Source organism: Oncorhynchus keta, chromosome 19 (genome assembly GCF_023373465.1).
Source record: "Oncorhynchus keta strain PuntledgeMale-10-30-2019 chromosome 19, Oket_V2, whole genome shotgun sequence".
In the NCBI taxonomy this organism is placed as follows: domain Eukaryota; kingdom Metazoa; phylum Chordata; class Actinopteri; order Salmoniformes; family Salmonidae; genus Oncorhynchus; species Oncorhynchus keta.
This window is the reverse complement of record NC_068439.1, coordinates 18,517,888-18,538,512: the sequence shown is the minus strand read 5'-3', so window position 1 is coordinate 18,538,512 and position 20,625 is coordinate 18,517,888. Positions and strand designations below refer to the sequence as shown.

At 42.2% G+C, this 20,625-nt stretch overlaps 1 long non-coding RNA gene across 1 annotated transcript; it reads left to right on the top strand.

The window, feature by feature from the left end:
• The first annotated feature begins 574 nt into the window (after positions 1-574).
• Positions 575-20,625, top strand: LOC118370959 (uncharacterized). The gene is made up of 3 exons (XR_004822903.2): positions 575-903; positions 1,805-1,962; positions 15,497-20,625. It is a non-coding gene; the product is annotated as an uncharacterized LOC118370959 (long non-coding RNA).

Genomic DNA, 20,625 nt, shown 5'->3' with positions numbered 1-20,625 from the left:
CTCTCCCTCTCCCTTGCCCCCTCTCCTTCTCTTTCTCTATTGCTCTCCCTCTCCCTTGCCCCCTCTCCTTCTCTCTCTCTCTATTGCTCTCCCTCTCCCTTGCCCCCTCTCCTTCTCTCTCTCTATTGCTCTCCCTCTCCCTTGCCCCCTCTCCTTCTCTCTCTCTCTATTGCTCTCCCTCTCCCTTGCCCCCTCTCCTTCTCTCTCTCTATTGCTCTCCCTCTTACCACCTTTCTCTCCCTCCTATCTACAGTATTCCAGATCACGTATATTTCTCCCTGGCAACGATGCCACACACAGCTCCACTTACTCTATTGTCCTTGGGAACAAAAACAACACATTGCCTTGTTCTCTCCTCCTCTTAATAAGCAGCTATAAGTTTGATAATTATACGTTGAGCCTTTTACATGGGTTTCTTTGGTTTTCATGGTTTTGTCAGAGAAACCATTGACTTGACTTGCTCTCTGGGATGGGCTGTGAGATTGACTGACAGCTAAAACCTCCCGGTTCAGGCTGTAAAAGTGAGAACAGCGCGGATCAATTCTCTCTGGTTGTTAGAAATGTGTCCCAGAATGCCACCAGGAATTACAGCTAGGGCATGAGGACCTCATACGTTGCTCCTAATCCATTCCATAACTTATTGACATATGCAGCCGATTACCGGGCTCTGCAGAGAGAGCGCCACGGAGCCGCCCAGACAACGGGTTTCTCTGGTGCTGGAAGCGAATCTGTTTAGGATTAGAGAAATAACAGTGTGGCTGACACTGAAATGTCCAACATCCCTCTGTGCCAAGGAGGGAGGAAAACCCCCAAACGACCGTGTGCCAGAATCTGTTGACATTCTGCTCTGTTTTGGCTGAGTTGCAAGTCATCTCTTCTTCGTTTCTTGAGGATAAAGTTAAGGTGATGGGGTCAATTTCATTTAAATTATGTTAGTTTGATTACATTGTTTTAATTGGAAAATATGAGTTTCAGATCAGATCCTGAATTGTCTGACATGATATGACTCTAACCCTGGTTGAAATCATTGTGTACTATATTCATGATAGGATATTCTTCTCTCAGACTAGATCTCTTACAGATGCCATCTTGTGTACCAGTCATGGACCTAACCTTTACCATGTTTATTTTTAATGATTAAAACTACCTGCAGCCTTGCTCAGTGATGTCATGTCTAGTCTAGACCAACTGCAATGATTTTGTCAATTAGAGTTAGATTCTGGAACATTGTAAAGATATATTTGACAAGCTTTTGGAGCCTGGAAAGCAGTCAATGCTGTGGTAGGCCTGGAAATAGGACTGAATGGTGATTTTTGAATGTGTCTCTTGGGTCATGGACAGGGATGTGCAAATTACAAAGGTCCACGTTGTATGCACTGTATATACATCTGAGAGAGAGAGAGAGAGAGAGAGAGAGAGAGAGAGAGAGAGAGAGAGAGAGAGAGGGAGAGTTTAAAGAAAAGAGCAGCGTTGTTGCAGGTGTGTGGAGGAGTGTGATTGTGCCTGATTACATCCCCCTGTGCAGCCCCTCTGAGCTCCAGGTCCTCCATGCTAACTTATTGCCTGTTTCCTCACCCCTGCTGCCTGCTGGACCCAGTCGCTTGTGCTAATGGACCTGCTCAAACCTCCTCCTCCACCACCACCATAGACCTACCAGGCCTCTAGCACCAGCTGACAGATGACCCCTGTCTAGAACAAAACACTACACATTATCCCCCCTCTTCAACTCTCTCTCTCTTTCATTCTCTCTTTCTAAGTTCTACCCCCTCTCTCTCTTTCTAACTCTCTCCTTCCCTCTTTACAGGTGGCTCTGTCCTGCGTTCCTCCACCACCCCAGGCCATGGCCTCTAAAGCACTCCTCTGGGACCCCACCAGAGACCAGAGAGCCAGAGAACCAGAGAACCAGAGACCCAGAGGACCAGAGACCAGAGAACCAGGCATGCATGGTGCTGCTCTTTTCATGTAAATACAGCTCACTTGAATTGAATATCTGAGAAAAGCTGTGGCCCACTGTACAATTTTTTCCCCTCACCGTCTTCTTTCATGGCAGTGTTATGTTTGGCTCTCCTCAGGACATATGTCATTGGGGAGTGCGTGCAGAGGCTGGATAATTAATGCTACCTCAAAGCAGGCATAAAAAAGGGGGGAGATATTTATTAGGTAGCACTTTAGCTGCTTGTCATGGGTGCATGTCAGGCCTGTAAAACAAAGTTTGAACGAGCATGTCAGAAAATAGAATAGTGTAACTACTGCTGTTGCTGTTGGTGCTCCAGCAGAGAAATCCCTCACTCCCAAAGATATCCTTGGTTTGCTCTGATTCATACATTTGCTGTATGAATAAATTGTGACTAAAGGGTTTCTCCTTCTCCCATCTTGTGCCGAGGTATTTATTTGTTGTAATCAAGTGGACAGAGTAGTGTTTGTCCCCTGGTGCCCACGCCTCCTCTAATAGGAAGGGGATGGGTTGAAACCCAAATTGCACACTATTCTCTATATAGTGCACTACATTTGAGCAGAGTCCTATAGACCTTGGACAAAAGTAGTGCATTACATAGGGAATAGGGTGCTTTTTGGGACAAGCACATGGAGTGAGTTTGTATACACCAGAAGCGTCTGCTAATGCATGATCATTTATGAAGGTCGTTCTCTTGGTGGTTATGTAAGCAAAGGATTGTTTCATTTTCTGCTGGAAGCTAATAAACCCCAATCTCAGGTTGGTGTGAGTGACTGAGCATGTGCATGAGGTACCTGTCATTGTGACTAAGATCAGCTCTCCCCTTCAGACATTTGTCCCTTTTGCACATATTGGTCAAGGGTGTAAACATTTTGAATTGTGTCGTATTACACCGTACTATGTGTCTCTCTGCAGCTCATTTTCAGAGGTAATCCCTTCCTCTTTTTTCTTTGTGCTCTTCCTCACGTTACATCTGCCTCTTTCGTCTTTCTCTATTCTCTCCTTTGTCTTCCATCCTAACTTCCTCTCCCTGTCCTCCCCTTCCCTCTCCACATGTTTGAATATGAATCATTCCTTCCACTTGTATATAATAAAATCCCCATATGTCGAGAAATTCTGGCTTCCACCTATCCAACCGTATTGGATCAGTAATTCATTCAAGGGAAAAGAGGAAGGAAGGATGCATGTTGTAAGTATTTCACCAAGGCCCTATTCCCGTTTCTCCTCCTCCCTGGCCTGGGTGAGAGAGTGGCTGGCTGGGCTGTGGCTCGGGTGAAGGTGGTGCCAGTCGAGGGCACGTGATACGCATTACCTCTGGGAGTTTGGTCCAGATGATTATAGTTAAGAGGTTTTTAATGCTCATTAACGGTTCTGGCTCCTTCAGAGTGACTACATGGTCGTTCTTTACTCCTGGCTGCTGCAGACCCTGTGGCAGAAGTCCCACTACATCGCTCTTAGAAACCACACATAGGCGCATGTGTGCACGCAAACACACACACACACACACACACACACACACACACACACACACACACACACACACACACACACACACACACACACACACACACACACACACACACACACACACACACACACACACACATATATACTCACACATACATGCATGATGCACACAGGCATGCTTTCTCTCTCTCATTTCTCTCTCTCTCTCTCTCTCTCTCTCACACACACACACACACACACACACACACACACACACACACACACACACACACACACACACACACACACACACACACACACACACACACACACACACACACACACGATGCACACACACGATGCACACACACACACACACACACACACACACACACACACACACACACACACACACACACACACACACACACACACACACACACACACACACACACACACACACACACACACACACACACACACATGATGCACACAGGCATGCTTTCTCTATCTCTCTCCCTCTCTCTCTCTCACTCACACACACACACACACACACGCACACACAGGAGCCCTGAAACACATACACAATTTCTACACCACTCACATACACAACATTTCATATGCAATAGGCCACGTTTAATCAAAAAGCTACCCATGTTTCAGAGATAGGTAAAACATAACATTATCCCTGAGAAGGGAGAGACTAGGCTTGAATTGGAATGCATTTGAGTGTCTTTCTGGTTCACACTGTAAACGTTATTTATATTTCAAAACTGTATTCTTACAGCATAACCTGTAAACCTGATTAGATTTAGGGCTGCACTCATCTTGCTCATAACTATGTATTTGCACAATATAAAGGGAAAACAAGTCCTTGACTTGAGTTTTCTGAACACATTTCCAAAACAGAAGCATCCTTGACAAGTGAATATTCCTCCTCCTATGTCTAACGTCTTCCAGACATGAAGAAGACCAACATAAAAGGGGATGCATTAGAATATACAGTGTAGAGTGATTTATTGATGTGTTACTAATGGTTACCTGTCAGAATATGGCAATTGATTTTTACATCTAGTCTTCACGCCCCTTTAAGACTTTATGTATTTGTCCCACTGTAAACCAACAACAACTTAGTCTTTATGAAGCCTTAATAAACCCTTCAAAAGACCTTCATAGATGCTACACAAATCATTTATAAGTAAATGTCATACTACATAGAGGGTGGAAAAGTTTTTTTCTGGAAATGTCACATTGAGCTGTGTTATATGAATACATGAGTGTGTAGAATTTTGCTCCTGTGTTAGTGGCCGTTGAGTGAGTGCCACAATTCCCAGATATTATCCAGACACTCTAATGCCTCCATAAACCTAGACATAGAAAGCTGCTACTGGTATGTATATAAGACCACTTAAATAAACAACTTTTCACACATTATGTACAATTTGTCACCGAGAGACTCAAAGTCATGAATTAACTCAATACTAAAGTAATGAATTAACTCAATTCTAAAGTAATGAATTAACTCAATACTAAAGTAATGCATTAACTCAATACTAAAGTCATGAATTAACTCAATACTAAAGTCATGAATTAACTCAATACTAAAGTCATGAATTAACTCAATACTAAAGTCATGCATTAACTCAATACTAAAGTCATGCATTAACTCAATACTAAAGTCATGCATTAACTCAATACTAAAGTCATGCATTAACTCAATACTAAAATAATGAATTAACTCAATACTAAAGTCATGCATTAACTCAATACTAAAATCATGAATTAACTCAATACTAAAGTCATGAATTAACTCAATACTAAAGTCATGCATTAACTCAATATTAAGTCATGCATTAACTCAATACTAAAGTCATTAATTAACTAAATATTAAGTCATGCATTAACTCAATACTAAAGTCATGAATTAACTCAATACTAAAGTCATGAATTAACTCAATACTAAAGTCATGCATTAACTCAATATTAAGTCATGCATTAACTCAATACTAAAGTCATGCATTAACTCAATACTAAAATAATGAATTAACTCAATACTAAAGTCATGAATTAACTCAATACTAAAGTCATGCATTAACTCAATATTAAGTCATGCATTAACTCAATACTAAAGTCATGAATTAACTAAATATTAAGTCATGCATTAACTCAATACTAAAGTCATGAATTAACTCAATACTAAAGTCATGCATTAACTCAATATTAAGTCATGCATTAACTCAATACTAAAGTCATGAATTAACTAAATATTAAGTCATGCATTAACTCAATACTAAAGTCATGAATTAACTCAATACTAAAGTAATGAGTTAACTCAATACTAAAGTCATGCATTAACTCAATGCTAAAGTCATGAATGAACTCAATACTAAAGTCATGAATTAACTTAATACTTAAGCTGTAAATGTGTTTCATTGCTATATAAGCCTACACATTATCACTATATTGGATGCCAATATACCAAGAAGGGTCATGGACACTTAGGAAAAAAAGGTGCTATCTAGAACCTGAAAGGGTCCTTGGCTGTCCCCATAGGAGAACCTTTTGAATAACCATTTTTGGTTCCAGTTAGAGCCATTTTGGTACCAGGTAGAAACCTTTCTGGTTCCAGGTAGAACCCTTTTGGTTGCAGGTAGAAACATTTTGGGTTCCATGTAGAACCCTTTCCACAGGGGGTTCTACATGGAACCCAAAGGGGTTCTACCTGGAACCAAAAAGGTTTCCACCTGAAACTAAAAAGGGTTCTCCTACGGGGAAAGATGAATAACCCATTTGGAACCATTTTTTCTAAGAGTGTGGTCTTTAGACAAACCGTGGCAATTGTGTCCAAGTTACTGTGCATCCATTCCATATAAATAGCCTCTTCTACTTGAGTTTCAAGTTTATTTTAAGAGACTATGACATAATGGTTTAATATTAGTAACATTGTTGTCATCAGCACAGCGCCGTGGCCTTCAAAGCACATAAAGCACATATGTTCCACACAGTGTTAATGAGTGTAAATGCATAAATGTCATCATGGCAAAAGCAGCATGATTACCTTCAGTATATACCGTATATACAAATTAGAAAAAGCTCTATTACGTTATTAAATGTATGGCTTTTCTTAGCTTTTTATGAGCCACAGTATAATGCAGCCACAGCTCAATTTAAATCTCCACCCAGCTATATGTCCTAAAGCTCTCTTCATTTAGAATAAATCATTTGCTGCTGACTGCTGCAAACTTCACTGGAGACATTTGAGCGATTAAAAAAATTATTATTCTTAAAGGGCTCCGTCTGTGTTGGTCAATAATCCTAACAGAAATCCATAAAAACAGAATTCCTCACACAGTCTAAAATATGATTTATGACACTTCGCCACCTAAAGCCTCAGACCAATCCTCTTTAAGTTGAATTAGCAAGAGCCGGTAGCTTGAAAGTTCTCTGCGCAGCAGAAATGGTAGCCTTGCGGCCTTGCGCTCCATCTATTTGTTTTGAGTGTCAAAAAGAGTGTTGTCGTTGATGCCAGACCCTGAGACATGGAGAAGAAGGGCTTGACCAAACCATAACATGGACCTGCCCACTAATCACAGGGTGCTAAACCAGTTCTTGATAGCTGCTGTATTTATGAGCAGGCCCAATCAGCGGGGACTTAGAAAATAGTCTGCTACCAACTAAGGCCGTCATGCCTATTGTGCTTCCCTTGGTTAACACAAGGCTTCATGGTTTCCTCTCTGTTTCTTGGACTTGTTTTTGGAAGTTGCATCAAGATACTGTATGTCACTCTCATGGTCTGATGTTTCTCCTGACCATGTGATCAGTCCAAGAAAGACTCTTGGCTTTAGTTATAGCCTTTAACTGGAGTTTTTCTTAGTCAGGTCAAGTGGCCAGGACATTCCTAGACCCCGATTCATTCTCATTGGTCCGATTTCTACACTCTATTGTCTACCATGGGTGAATGGGTGTGAATTAAATTAAGTTTAGATATTTCAAATGTCTCTTGCATTAAATCCAGGTGAAACTGATTCTGGTGCATTAACACAGAGCTTTCTCTCACAGCACTTAGCACTCTATTAGTCCACTCAGCCGCTCCAGGCCTGGAAAGAACTGTTCAACATTCTTTTGGCTGGCTACTGTCTCTTTCTTTACACACGTTTACAGTCCAGACTAGACCACTACCCAAGCGGCTCCTCCCATAGCAGCGCTCACCTCTCTGAGGTAAAGTTTCCTCTTGGTACAGTTCTAGGATCAGCTTCCCCTCCCCCAATCCTAACCGATGACCTTATTATCCCCTTCTGTCTGGGATGAAGTTGCTCCTAGATCCTAATCTTGGGTCAGTTTTGCATTTCCTCCACAAATGGTGTTGGTTAGGTTCGGGGGAAATGCAAAACTGATCCAAGATCAGGGTCTAGGAGCAACTTAATCCCACTCCTCACTCACCTGCCTGGAGCCCAGTCAGAAGGGGACAATAAGGTTATCCAGAGAGAAAGAGAGATGAGAGAGTGACAAAAAGAGAGCGATAAGAAGATGGACTAAGGAGAAATATAGGACAGAAGGCAGCCAGAATCATCATAATTAGTAGTCAGTGCCCCTCAACCCCTGGTCCCGTGGACTACCCCTGGTCCCTTGGACTACCTTTGGTCCCTTGGACTACCTCTGGTCCTTGGACTACCCCTGGTCTTTGGGCTACCCCTGGTCCCTTGGACTACCTCTGGTCCTTGGACTACCTCTGGTCCTTGGACTACCTCTGGTCCTTGGACTACCCCTGGTCCCTTGGACTACCTCTGGTCCTTGGACTACCTCTGGTCCTTGGACTACCTCTGGTCCTTGGACTACCCCTGGTCTTTGGGCTACCTCTGGTCCTTGGACTACCTCTGGTCCTTGGACTACCCCTGGTCCCTTGGACTACCTCTGGTCCTTGGACTACCTCTGGTCCTTGGACTACCCCTGGTCTTTGGGCTACCTCTGGTCCTTGGACTACCTCTGGTCCTTGGACTACCCCTGGTCCCCTGGACTACCCCTGGTCCCCTGGACTACCCCTGGTCCCTTGAACTAACCCTGGTCCCTTGGACTACCTCTGGTCCCCTGGACTACCTCTGGTCCCTTGGACTACCTCTGGTCCCCTGGACTACCCCTGGTCCCTTGGACTACCTCTGGTCCCCTGGACTACCTCTGGTCCCTTGGACTACCTCTGGTCCCTTGGACTGCCTCTGGTCCCTTGGACTACCTCTGGTCCTTGGACTACATCTGGTCCTTGGACTACCTCTGGTCCCCTGGACTACCCCTGGTCCCTTGGACTACCTCTGGTCCTTGGACTACCTCTGGTCCCCTGGACTACCCCTGGTCCCTTGGACTACCTCTGGTCCCTTGGACTACCCCTGGTCCCTTGGACTACCTCTGGTCCCTTGGACTACCCCTGGTCCCTTGGACTACCTCTGGTCCTTAGACTCCCTCTGGTCCCTTGGACTGCCTCTGGTCCCTTGGACTACCCCTGGTCCCTTGGACTACCTATGGTCCTTGAACTACCTCTGGTCATTGGACTACCTCTGGTCCCTAAGATGTTGCTGATTGGTCCCTCAGGAGGCTAGCTGTCACCAGTTGATCCAGTTCTCAAGTGCTAGTTTTAATCCAAGCTGTTATCAGAACAGTACAGTATGTACTCAGCTACTGTATCTTACAACTATTAACACTGTTCTTGTCTGGCAGCAACTCCAGAAGAAGTATTATGGTCGGGCTCCAAAATGAAACACTCCCAACTCCAGTACTTCATCAATGGATTTGATTGATGGTCAACTCTACATCAAACAAATATTCAGTCTGCAGGTTTATGAAGCATCTGATTCTGATAGGATGCGGGTGAACCCTCCCCCTCCTCTGGGTCTTTTGTTGATTAATTAATACCACAAGTGCAGCAGGCCACGCTTCAGTAGATTTATTCAGCACAGAAGGCTAATAAACATATTATTGAGAAGACAAGGTTGACAAATGGCAAAGGGACACATCAGGTTTGTTTTGGCCTGGGTGGCGCTTGTTCCATTCTCCAGAGAGCTGCAGATTACTGGTCTACCGGCTGCCCTTTATTGACTATTCAATGTGGGGGATATCTTTCTATAATAACTAACCAACCCTATGGCGGAAAGAAATGTTGGCTGCCGTTTTTGTGCAGAACATAAAAAAGAGAGAGAAAGACAGAAATAGAGAGAGAGAAAATGTTTCTGACCGCAACTCATAAACTTCACTTAATTTAGACTGACTCGTACACATGATTTGTTCACAGGGAAAGCTTTCTGTCTCAGGGAAATATGTTCCAGCGTTTTCAGTTATCTCGGTGGGGGAGGCGAGGGGTAGTAGGGGGGTGGAGGAAGAGAAGAGAAGGGGTTGGTTGGATGAACTCTTACCAGGTGTTGTTGCCATGGCATTCCATTAGGTGACTCCATAGAGCCTCATCAATAGCTGAATGCCAGAGGGAGGGTTCTGAGGAGGGACTGAGTGGTTCTAGAACGTTCATCCTCATATTCTGGAGCAGTGCATCATGACATGTGATGGCTGGAGGAGGCATCAGCCACTGGAGGGTTGGCTTCTCACTGATGTTAGGTGTGTCTCTGTCGATTCTCCACATGCTGAGGAGGATGTGCTGCTGAATGATGCTTGTGTTTGATTGGGTTTGAGCGTCTCAATTAGATCAATTATGCGCTGTGTGATGGATTGTGGGTAGGATTGTCTGGATGTATAGGGCCAAGGCCATGAAAATGAATGGTAGTATGGATTTAGCTTTTTATGTCAGATTATTTTGGGGTGCAGCATTATTACATGTTTGGCAGGATCTATTTTACATAAAGCCTATGCCTCAAATTCAAAATACCAGTTTCACTTTGTTTGAATAATTTCATTACCATGCATGATACGCTAAAACATTATCCAGATTAAGATTCAGATTATCAAACCCTTAGTCAACAACAGTATCTCCATAGTCTTCAAGTTTGGGGCATGTCATGATAATTAGCAAATTATGTGAAATTGTCACGAATGTGATGATAATTGATATACAAAACAGACATATTAGTTATATCCACCTATTCATACTACCTCAGGTGATATAGCAGTAACTGTGCATACTGTGCATATATTACAAAAACTGAATAAGCCTCTCTCATAGCTAGTCTTAGCAACTGTTGCTATGTGTAACATTGTTGACCTCCATCTCTCCCTCACACTTCAAATGAGGAGGACAAGCCCATCGTGTAACGCTGTTGAAAGCTTTCCGCCGCAAGGCCTCTGGAGCCAAGCGATGACCTCTGACCCTCTTCTCCATGTTTCCTCATTACTTTTTAATGTATCCACAGTTACTTTAGCTACCTTCCACACTATTCTCCCTGCCTGGTTGCCTAGATCTTAATGGGAGGAAGCACCTCGCTGTTCTTCCTTTGCATAGGGCCTACAAGCAACACACAATTTGTGCTTCATTTTTATTAACCAAAACAGCTCGCTTCTGGTCTGTGCTGCCAAAGCTCACCCCAGGCAGACGGCCGCCCGCCCTATTTCCTGCCTGGTGATGACAGAATAAGCCCCTGCAACAGTAGGAGACCAGGATGCCTCAGAGGCCCTGGGAAATGCTGCTGTCGTGTGTGAGTGCATGCGTGTGTGTGTGCGCGCACGCGTGTGTGCTTGTGGTCTGTGAGATAAGGAGTGTCGTCTCACCAGCGGTGGTGTTTTGAGCTCTCTGAAATGCATTCACTATCATAGCGACGTCGTGTTTACCGCAGTAGGAGGCAAACACGGAGTCACAGAGGAGAGCCGGGGAAATGTGAGACACAGTAAAACGAGCAAAATACATACATTAAGACTCTCTGTATTCACTCCAGCACACAACAGAGATAAAACTAATTTCAATATAAATGGAAGACATGTGTGGCTTTTATGTCGGCTTTTTGAACATTTTTTATGCTCACCAAGGAAATCTCAACTAGCAGAAGCTTAGTTTTGCTTGGAAGTCAGGATGTCAATGTTAATTCTCTCCCCGTTGCTAAGGAGACACTCTCTGAGAGGGCGATGATTCCCTCCCCCTGGTCACCGAAGCTTTCAGTCAAAGGACCCTTTCTGTGGACAGTGTTCTCAGTGATGCAGAAATGTCTGTCTCTGTGTTGTGCAATCAGATACAGAGGAACATCTCCAAATCAGGGCTTCTCTCTGTAGGCATTGAGACCCGACACAGAAGGCCGCTATTGATTTTCTAATGGTGGAAAACGTCCCCCCTGCAAGCCTATTTAGGGTAGTTACTTTACGGAGTGCCTTCTCACCGGGATTGTCATGCCGGTGTGACTATGGTAGGCTATAGTTATCGTTTCCCCTTACATACAGTAAGCAACGGCTCAGTTTCTTTAAGTTATCAGTATCACAATGCTGACAAGGAGAGAGACACATCAGCGGGGAAATTGTCAACTTCAAGACAAGTTGCTAGGGAGCTATTGTAAACACTAAACATTTCAGGCTGTCAAACGTTCAAAGGTGGAAATCAGTGACACAAATAGCTGTTATGCACTGCCTTCAAATGAGCCCTCAGTACTTCACCTCTCTGACTGCCCCGAGCTGCCACTGAACATTCTGTAAAGGTCGGAGTATGGGGAGGCTGGAAATGACACATGGCATAGCACGCATACTTCCACTCATGAATATCAAGATATTTGTTCTCCCCTACAGGGATAGAGGAAGTAATATACAGTAGATCTCCATCTTTGTGTGTACCTGATATCTTCATTGTTATGTCTCTACCATTGGTATGCATAATGTATAGTACCTTTGGAGTTGTCCTTTGTTCCAGTCAAGAGTCCTCAGAGTCCGCTTCCATTGCCCCACTGTTGTCTTTGTTCACGTATAGAACCACAGAACACACGGCCCAGTCGTAGTAAAGAGAACTGAGTATCACATTATTTTCTGAACTATTTATTTAGATTTAATACTATTAGATTTAAATATTAAATATTACATTCAATGCATTTCAGGAGCTGTAATATTATTAAAAGAAAAAGCATGTCTGAAAATAGTTTGTCTTCATTCTACACAGGGCTACACAAATAGATTGATATGTGGTAGTAGAATAGACGCAATATTGCATTCAAATGTGTACTGAAATAAGGATATTTGTTACTCATTATTCAGGTATTCAATACTTATCCTTTCACTGTGCAAATCATTAAATTTTTTACTAAAATGTTCATTTTTACAAAGAATAACATTGCACCTAACCCAGCCCAATCACTGGAAGTAAAACAACATGTAAGACGAGACCTCAAGTGATGTCAGCTAAGTCCATATGCAAGTGACAGAGAATTGAGAAAGAGAGTGCGGCTAAGCAAAGGACAAGACAGAAATGACAGGGAATTTTGCGCCTGAATCCTTTTAGTAGCCCAGTGACACATGAATGAGTGGAGAAAGAAAGAGAGAGAGGAAGGACGGAGAGGCAGAGAGAGAATAAGTGAGAGAAAAAAAGTAGACAACCAATTTGGGAGTAATGCAACTAAAAACAGACAAGTGTAATTTCATCCATCTGGGCTGATGTGTAAAAGTGCTGCTCTGAACATTCCCCATGATTCCCCCTGATTGATCTCCTCCCGGATTGAAACGCCTATTATTAGCCACGAGCCTAATAGCATCAGGATGGCCCGCCGCTCTCCGAAGGGCCAATTCTCTGGTCGGTCATCTCTCCCCTCACTCTCTGCAGCTGTGGAAACCAACAAGAGAGAGGGGGGGTGGGGGAGGGTGGAGGATGGAGTGAGAGAGCGAGAGAGGGAGTGAGGGGCGAGGAGGTCTGGGTGAGAGTGGGAGAGAGAAAGAGGGGGCAAGGTGAGGAGGAGGAGATGGAGAGGGGGGTGAGGGGGTGGTTGGAAGAGAAATAGGATGGAGATGGGAGAAAAGAGAGGGATAGGAGGATTGGGTGATGAAGAGAAAGAGAAATATAGGGTTGGGGGGGTGACAGGCAGTGGTGGTGGTAGTGGGGTGGAACTAATTATAAACATTCCGGGGTTGAAACGGAGAGAAGAGAGAGTGGAGAGATGGTGAAACAACAATGAGGAGAGGGAAATGCAATACAAATGGTTAATCATACAATTTGATTGAAGTATTTGCCATTTATCTTCTTATGTCATGATATTGAAACAACAAAATGTCTTTGTTCCATTTCAATCATTGAATTTCCTGTAACGATTTCACCCCTCATTGTTCTTGTTCAAATTCAAGTGGAGTTGTGCTCAATATTTATTTTGTAAAACGGTCAATTCATTTAAGAAAATGTGAAAACACTCTGACTTCTAAAGATTTCATGATTGAAGCTGCAATTGGACGTGATTGCCATCATGATGACAGTACTCACGTGACAGGAAAAACAACCAGCCCTAATAAATGTGGTTAGACATTGCTTACTCCTACTCCATATCAAAAGTTGGCTGGCTTTCTTTACATCTAGCTGGACTGGTATTAGCTTAAAGGTTATATAATACAGTATACCCCACTCTGAATACAAGGACAGATGGTCACCAATTTGTTGAATGCATCAAGATAGTATCTAGTTTGCAGGTTGATCCAATGCAACCACTCATGTTTCAACCCAATGGAGACCAATGGTGTCATAGCTACATGTATGTAGTATTGAAATATTTGATACGAGGGAGGTGAATGAGTCATTTTTGGTTGTTGTTGCATCATTGACTTTTGGGTAATTGTAGTCATGATTTAAGGTCTTTGGTCCTTAGTTGAGCACCCATTCTGTCTCTTTTGAGTATTTTGAATGAGCCCTTTGGTGAGGTTTGTTGCATTTCAAAGCACACTGATCACAATGATTGGCTAGTTGGGTCAAATGGCCAGAAGTCTAAAAGTCTAAAGCCCTCAACTTGAAAATGGCAGTTGGAACTAATGGAAATAAGCGCTTGGGTACTAAGGCAATGCATTAATACCTAAATTACATGGCTAGCAATACAAATTATGTTCCAGAGTGACCATAAAACTAATGCTCTCCTTGTTCTGTGATCCAGAGCTCCGAAAGTCAAATGTAGTTAATGGTTCAATCAGTAGTAAGGCTGGTCGGAATGGCCAGCTCGCTGTAACTTCATACAGTAAGGCTGGTCAGAATGGCTAGCTCGCTGTAACTTTATACAGTAAGGCTGGTCGGAATGGCTAGCTCGCTGTAACTTCATACAGTAAGGCTGGTCAGAATGGCTAGCTCGCTGTAACTTCATACAGTAAGGCTGGTCAGAATGGCTAGCTCGCTGTAACTTTATACAGTAAGGCTGGTCGGAATGGCTAGCTCGCTGTAACTTCATACAGTAAGGCTGGTCAGAATGGCTAGCTCGCTGTAACTTCATACAGTAAGGCTGGTCAGAATGGCTAGCTCGCTGTAACTTCATACAGTAAGGCTGGTCAGAATGGCTGCTCGTCTTCAGTAATGGTCGGAATGGCTAGCTCGCTGTAACTTCATACAGTAAGGCTGGTCAGAATGGCTAGCTCGCTGTAACTTCATACAGTAAGGCTGGTCAGAATGGCTAGCTCGCTGTAACTTCATACAGTAAGGCTGGTCAGAATGGCTAGCTCGCTTTAACTTCATACAGTAAGGCTGGTCAGAATGGCTAGCTCGCTTTAACTTCATACAGTAAGGCTGGTCAGAATGGCTAGCTCGCTTTAACTTCATACAGTAAGGCAGGTCTGAATGGCTAGCTTGCTGTAACTTCATACAGTAAGGCTGGTCAGAATGGCTAGCTCGCTTTAACTTCATACAGTAAGGCATAATATAATGAACATAGTTTCCTATTCTACAGGCATTGTGGCATACATAAGTACATAAGTGTTTACAAACGTTATCATCTGCATAGCATCAAGTCTCTCTTCCTCTTTCAATATTAGCCACATGCAGAATGTCATTCACATATATTACCTTATATACCCTATAAGCAAGGCACAATAATGCGCATTCCCACTTGCTGTTTAACCAATGGTCACACTTTTGCAATTATCACCTTTCTCTCTGTCAACCAATGGGCATACATCTTACATCTTGGAATGTATTTATATGTCAAATGTACCCATGTTTTCTTACTTGCTGCATTACAGGAAAAGTTAACCTCCACCTCCCCACCACCATCACCAGCTAAGGCCCATCACTGGAACTCCTTTCTCCCAGCGCGGGGGGATTCGATGCCAGCTGCCCCTCAGAGGACTACCTGCCATAACAGCATCTGGCTCCGAGCTCAGAGATGAGGCCATTCCCCAAACTATTTCATACTGCATTTTGCCTCTGTTGTTCATTCAGTTAATGAACGACAAAACCTTAAACTCGATTGAACATATTTTCTCCAGATCATGTTTAGTCCAGTTAACCCACCTCTATAAAGAGGAATATTAGGCTGTATATTAATGTATTGTCACCTCCATCCATTTAGTTGTGGCTTATGTCTTTTAGGAAAATGTATATTTAGCATTTTACTGTAACATTGGGATATGGACAAATAAGACTATTTCTCCTAGAATGTGCGTGAAAACAATAAATGCATTTTGCAATCAAAGCTATGGTAACTTTAATTCAGTTTTCAAAACATTGGCCATGAGTAAACCCCTTGTTCAAAATGCAGTTTCAGGTAGGTGTTTTAGGGGGCGGTGTAGACAATAGTTAGGAAATATAATCTGACAACTCCTGCATTGTGGTTTTTATGAGAACCATGGCAGCCCAGTGAATGAGTTAGGCTGTCAGTCACAGTGCACATGACCAGGTGTGATTTTTTTTCCTTTGCTTTTTTCCGCCTCAGGTCACTCTGTGCTCTTAAATTACATGCTCCTTTTGTTATAGGCATAAATGCATTGTGTGTGCCACTTCCTCAATGGTTCCCACTTTAGTCGGTGCAAGTTCTCTTGTTTAAGCAAATGTAGGTCAATTTGCTCAAATTTGATTGTGAATTGTGTTTTCTGCTATGTGCATCTCCTGTTCTGTCTGTTGCATAAAGGACTTCAATTTCCCTTAATTTTGTTGAAATATTTTTCATTTTCGATGTTTTTCAAATGTAAACCTTTCCCAACCACAGGAATATTCCTTATTTTACTTTTTAGAAACGCATTGTAGGCTCCTTTTTTTCTGAAAATGTACAGAAATGCGATTCTCATAGTAATTTTGCATAACGGTCTGTTAGCCGTTATCCTCTCTACTGAATAGTGTAATATGTTTATGTTCCGTACTGTGTGCCACATATATCATTAGGTCTGAGGTTTTTTACATTACATCCGTTCACTTATCCCTTCCAGTGGTTACAGCGTGATGTAGTTTACTTTACCCACAACAGCGTGGTGCAGGCTGGATTTTACCCACCAGCCGACATGCATGCACAAGCAACTCAGTCATATCAAAATTTAGCTAAATTATGAATATGATGAAAAACTGATTATGATAACTTTCTAGTGAGAATTTAAAGGTTTTAAATGTTTTTGTCGTTGTTGTTTTTTACCTGCCCAGCAACTGTGAATTGGGCCTAATTGTTAAAAAAAAAAAACTACAGTACACTGATGTGAAAACTGAAATGTTGATTTATTTATGTGCACTATCCCAGTCCCCATCAACTAAATTGCATAAATACGTTTCATAGTTTTCCATATCCCTCTTCCAAACGTTTGTCACCCATTCGTTTGTTTTGTATTTATTAAAAATGTAATTACTTCTATTTTCTGAGATGAGGACAGCAGACCTTACTTTATCAAACCCCAAAGTGTGCACTGATCTATCTATCTCGTGAATTACCAGCTCATGACCCCAATTTAGCATCCCATGATTTGTCATAGAAGTATTGTCTCTCGTACCATGAGCCATGCTGCACAGTGTATTAACTATTAATACACTCCAGTGATTGTAATTTACATCGCAGTATGGAGTAGAGATGGCATTGCAGACAACTTTATAAGAATGCTCTGTTGGAGTTATAGCCACCTGCCTGTTCAGACTCAAATATGCACAATAACTCCTCTTCAGTAGAAGGCCCCGCAGCGGGATCTCCGAGATGAATATGTAGATTTTTTTTGTTTTATAGTTGAAAATCAAAGGTGCAGTATCGTAGTCTGCGCGGATTAAAATGTTCTTCAAATATGATCAGTTGCAGTACCATATTAGCCTAAATTCAAACCAGGAAAACGTTTACACGGGCAGCCTACATGCAAATAGGCCTGTTATTGTCACATGATTTCTGCTTTGTCACCTGTGTCCGTGTGTGTGCGTGTGAATGTGTGTGCGTGTGTGCGTGCGTGTGCGTTTGCGTGCGGGGTCTAACAACTATCATATGTAATAATGTCATAATACAGTGTAATTATTCTGATGTAATCTTATGTATGAAATAATTAGCCTATATTAATAATAGAAAATAATGTATTCGATAGCGATTCTATGTGAATATATGTGAAATTGTGGATATGTATATATTGTTTTGGGCTGTAGACTACAACAGTGATAAACCTATTGAGGCATTAAAAATGAATGTAGCCGTGACTTTTAGGGCACCATTGACATTTCTAGGATTTTCGCACACATGGGATTTTCCCCCCCAAAAATATGTCATTTGGCCTCTGCACGCCTAAACAACAGTGGCCTCTATGTGCGAGATGACATGCTAACCCATCATTCAACTCCACTGCATGTTTCATCTGACAAATTGTGCCAATGCAGACCAAAGCCAGAAGCTGCAGTTTTGAGATGTTGCTCATCATTCATTCAGCTGAGTTATATTATGATGTATCTATTTAAAAAGTTAGTGTCTACAGGCCTATATTTTGCATTTATTGTTGACATTTTTAAGTTGCACATACTAGGCTATGCAGGCTTACTATTCTTCAAGAATGGCAAAGAAACGTATATTTACAGTATGGATATAGAGGATAAAAGACATATAACACCAATTATATTTCAGGAGGTTTGAAAATAATTTATCTAATGCCTTTGAAGTATATTAGAAGGATATGTGATTTGCAAGTGTTAAACCGAAGGCCTTACCGCTGTGGCTGCAAACGAAAAAATTACGAAATGAAAAAATGGCTCACGGCAAGAAAAGGAAACTTTGTTTGTCCCCCTTTGTTTACCAGGAGGACTTCTTCCTCCCATTTTACTAATTCATTTTAATGGCTTTCAAACTGGAAAATGGAAATGTTGCTCTTGCCCTCTATTTCGACAGCAGCGTCCTGGCAACATAACACTTTTCTATCATCAGGGATAAACGGCATCGAACAGTACATTCTGATAAAAAAAAACGTGATTGCTGGCCTTCCTGTCTGTCATCTCTCGGGGAAATCCTCTCCTTCAAATCCGAGCTGTGTGCTGTCAGACCTAATAATGCCGCGCATTAAGTCGAGAGAGAGAAAACGCACCAAGAGGGAAGCCACAGTGTTCTTATTTGTCCCCGTCGAAGATAAAAGGTGTTCGGCTCAGCCAGCAGCTTAATTACGATTAATTGCTGCGTAGACATCTTGGTGGAATAAATCGTCCAATTTGAAAATTAGTGATAGGCCTGACTCATTATGCTATTCCTGCAAAAAACACTATGCAAATACCGTTAGGCCATATTGTGAGATGGGTTTGTATTTGCATAACCAATATGACCATCACAATAAGTAAATGTTTATCCTCAGTATAGGCTATGTTTTTACTGTTAGATAGACATTCACTTGATATAAACCATCAGGGAGAAAGTCAACCTCATGATACATTAATTAGATAAAAATGCTTGTTTGTTAGGTGTTGGGTTGGCACCTAACAAATGGTGTTCATGTAGTGACCACTTTCTCATATTGACCATGAATAACCTCAACAAAACAATGTATTATGAGTGTTTCGGTCATTCACAATTTGGAGAAAATTATCAGAAAATCGCTTTAATGGTGTTTCTTAGTTGTTCGTTCGTTTCCAAAGATCGGTCTTAGCTTCGGGCTGTTTCAGTCAACGGAGTAATCATTAAAAAAGTAAACGTCGAGGGTTTCCAGAGATGGCGAGAAGAAGAAACAGACGAGCTTAATTTAAAAAATGTGGTTTGTGTGTGTGAGTCACCTTTAAGTGCAGTAGTTTGGACTGTGTTGAATAAAATCAATTTGACTATAGAGGGTAATGGTGCAGCTCCTTGTTAATGTTTAATAATTGAGGCCAAAACTAGTTTTTTTTCGACCACACTAATTGCCAGTCAGTCCCTAGTTGTAGCCTACACCTTGAACTACCTATCCTGCTGTTATGCTCTTATAGAAATCTGAGTCTTCCTTCTATTATATGATTTTGATGATTGAGAAAGATCCCTTGGCTTCAATTGAAATTAGTCAGATCAGTGAGTGTAACACAGGGATGGGCAACTTTGATGGGGTTGGAGGACACAAAAATATCTGAACTCATGAGGGGCCGCAGTTGCCCAAAATATTTAAGTTGTAGAGTTAATTTCATGCATATCTACACATTTTGCCATTAAGTGTAGAAAAATGTTGCTGTTTTAACGCTAGTTTGCGGCAATTCTACACATTTTTCCATGGAGCGGAGAGAATATATAGCAATTGTATAATTAATTTCATGCACATTTTTTACTTTTAGAGTTCATTTCGTGCAATTATACTCATTTCGCCATGGGTGGAGAGGAACATGTATAGCTTTTTTGGCTGGGGGGTTAATCCGAGGGCCTTCACCACCATCTGCCCATCCCTGGTGTAGCCTATTCATTTTAACATGTAAATAAACAGCAATGTTTTGTTATTGTGATGCCTGGATGATTTACGTTCCAAGCTTTTACGTTCCAAGCTTTTACCAGAGTCGTTGTGCGTAAAAGTGCGTAGGTTTTGGTGAAGGGTTAGCCTAGCTCTGCCCAGTAGCAAATAAGGAATGCCGACTGGTGATGTTTGGGGGACTGCGGATGCTCATTGCTCCCCTTCTGATTGATATTACAGTTGTTAGACAGCTGTGTTTCGGTGACCCAATTTAGACAGCTGCGTGTGGTATCTATCTGCGTTCGCTTTCCCCTCGCCACTTCCCTCTCACAAAGTAGCGGTGGAAATCCATCGACGCCTGTAAGTCTGTGAAGAGCCTATGGGTTTGAGTTCTGGAGAAGAGAGACACCTTTAAATGCTTCTGCTGGACTAGACTGGCAAGTCCACACGTCCCAAACGTTTATGAAAACAGAGCTCTACAATCAAGGAGGTGACTCTGCAGAGATATGAATGTGTTTTCTGCGGGCTACATGTTA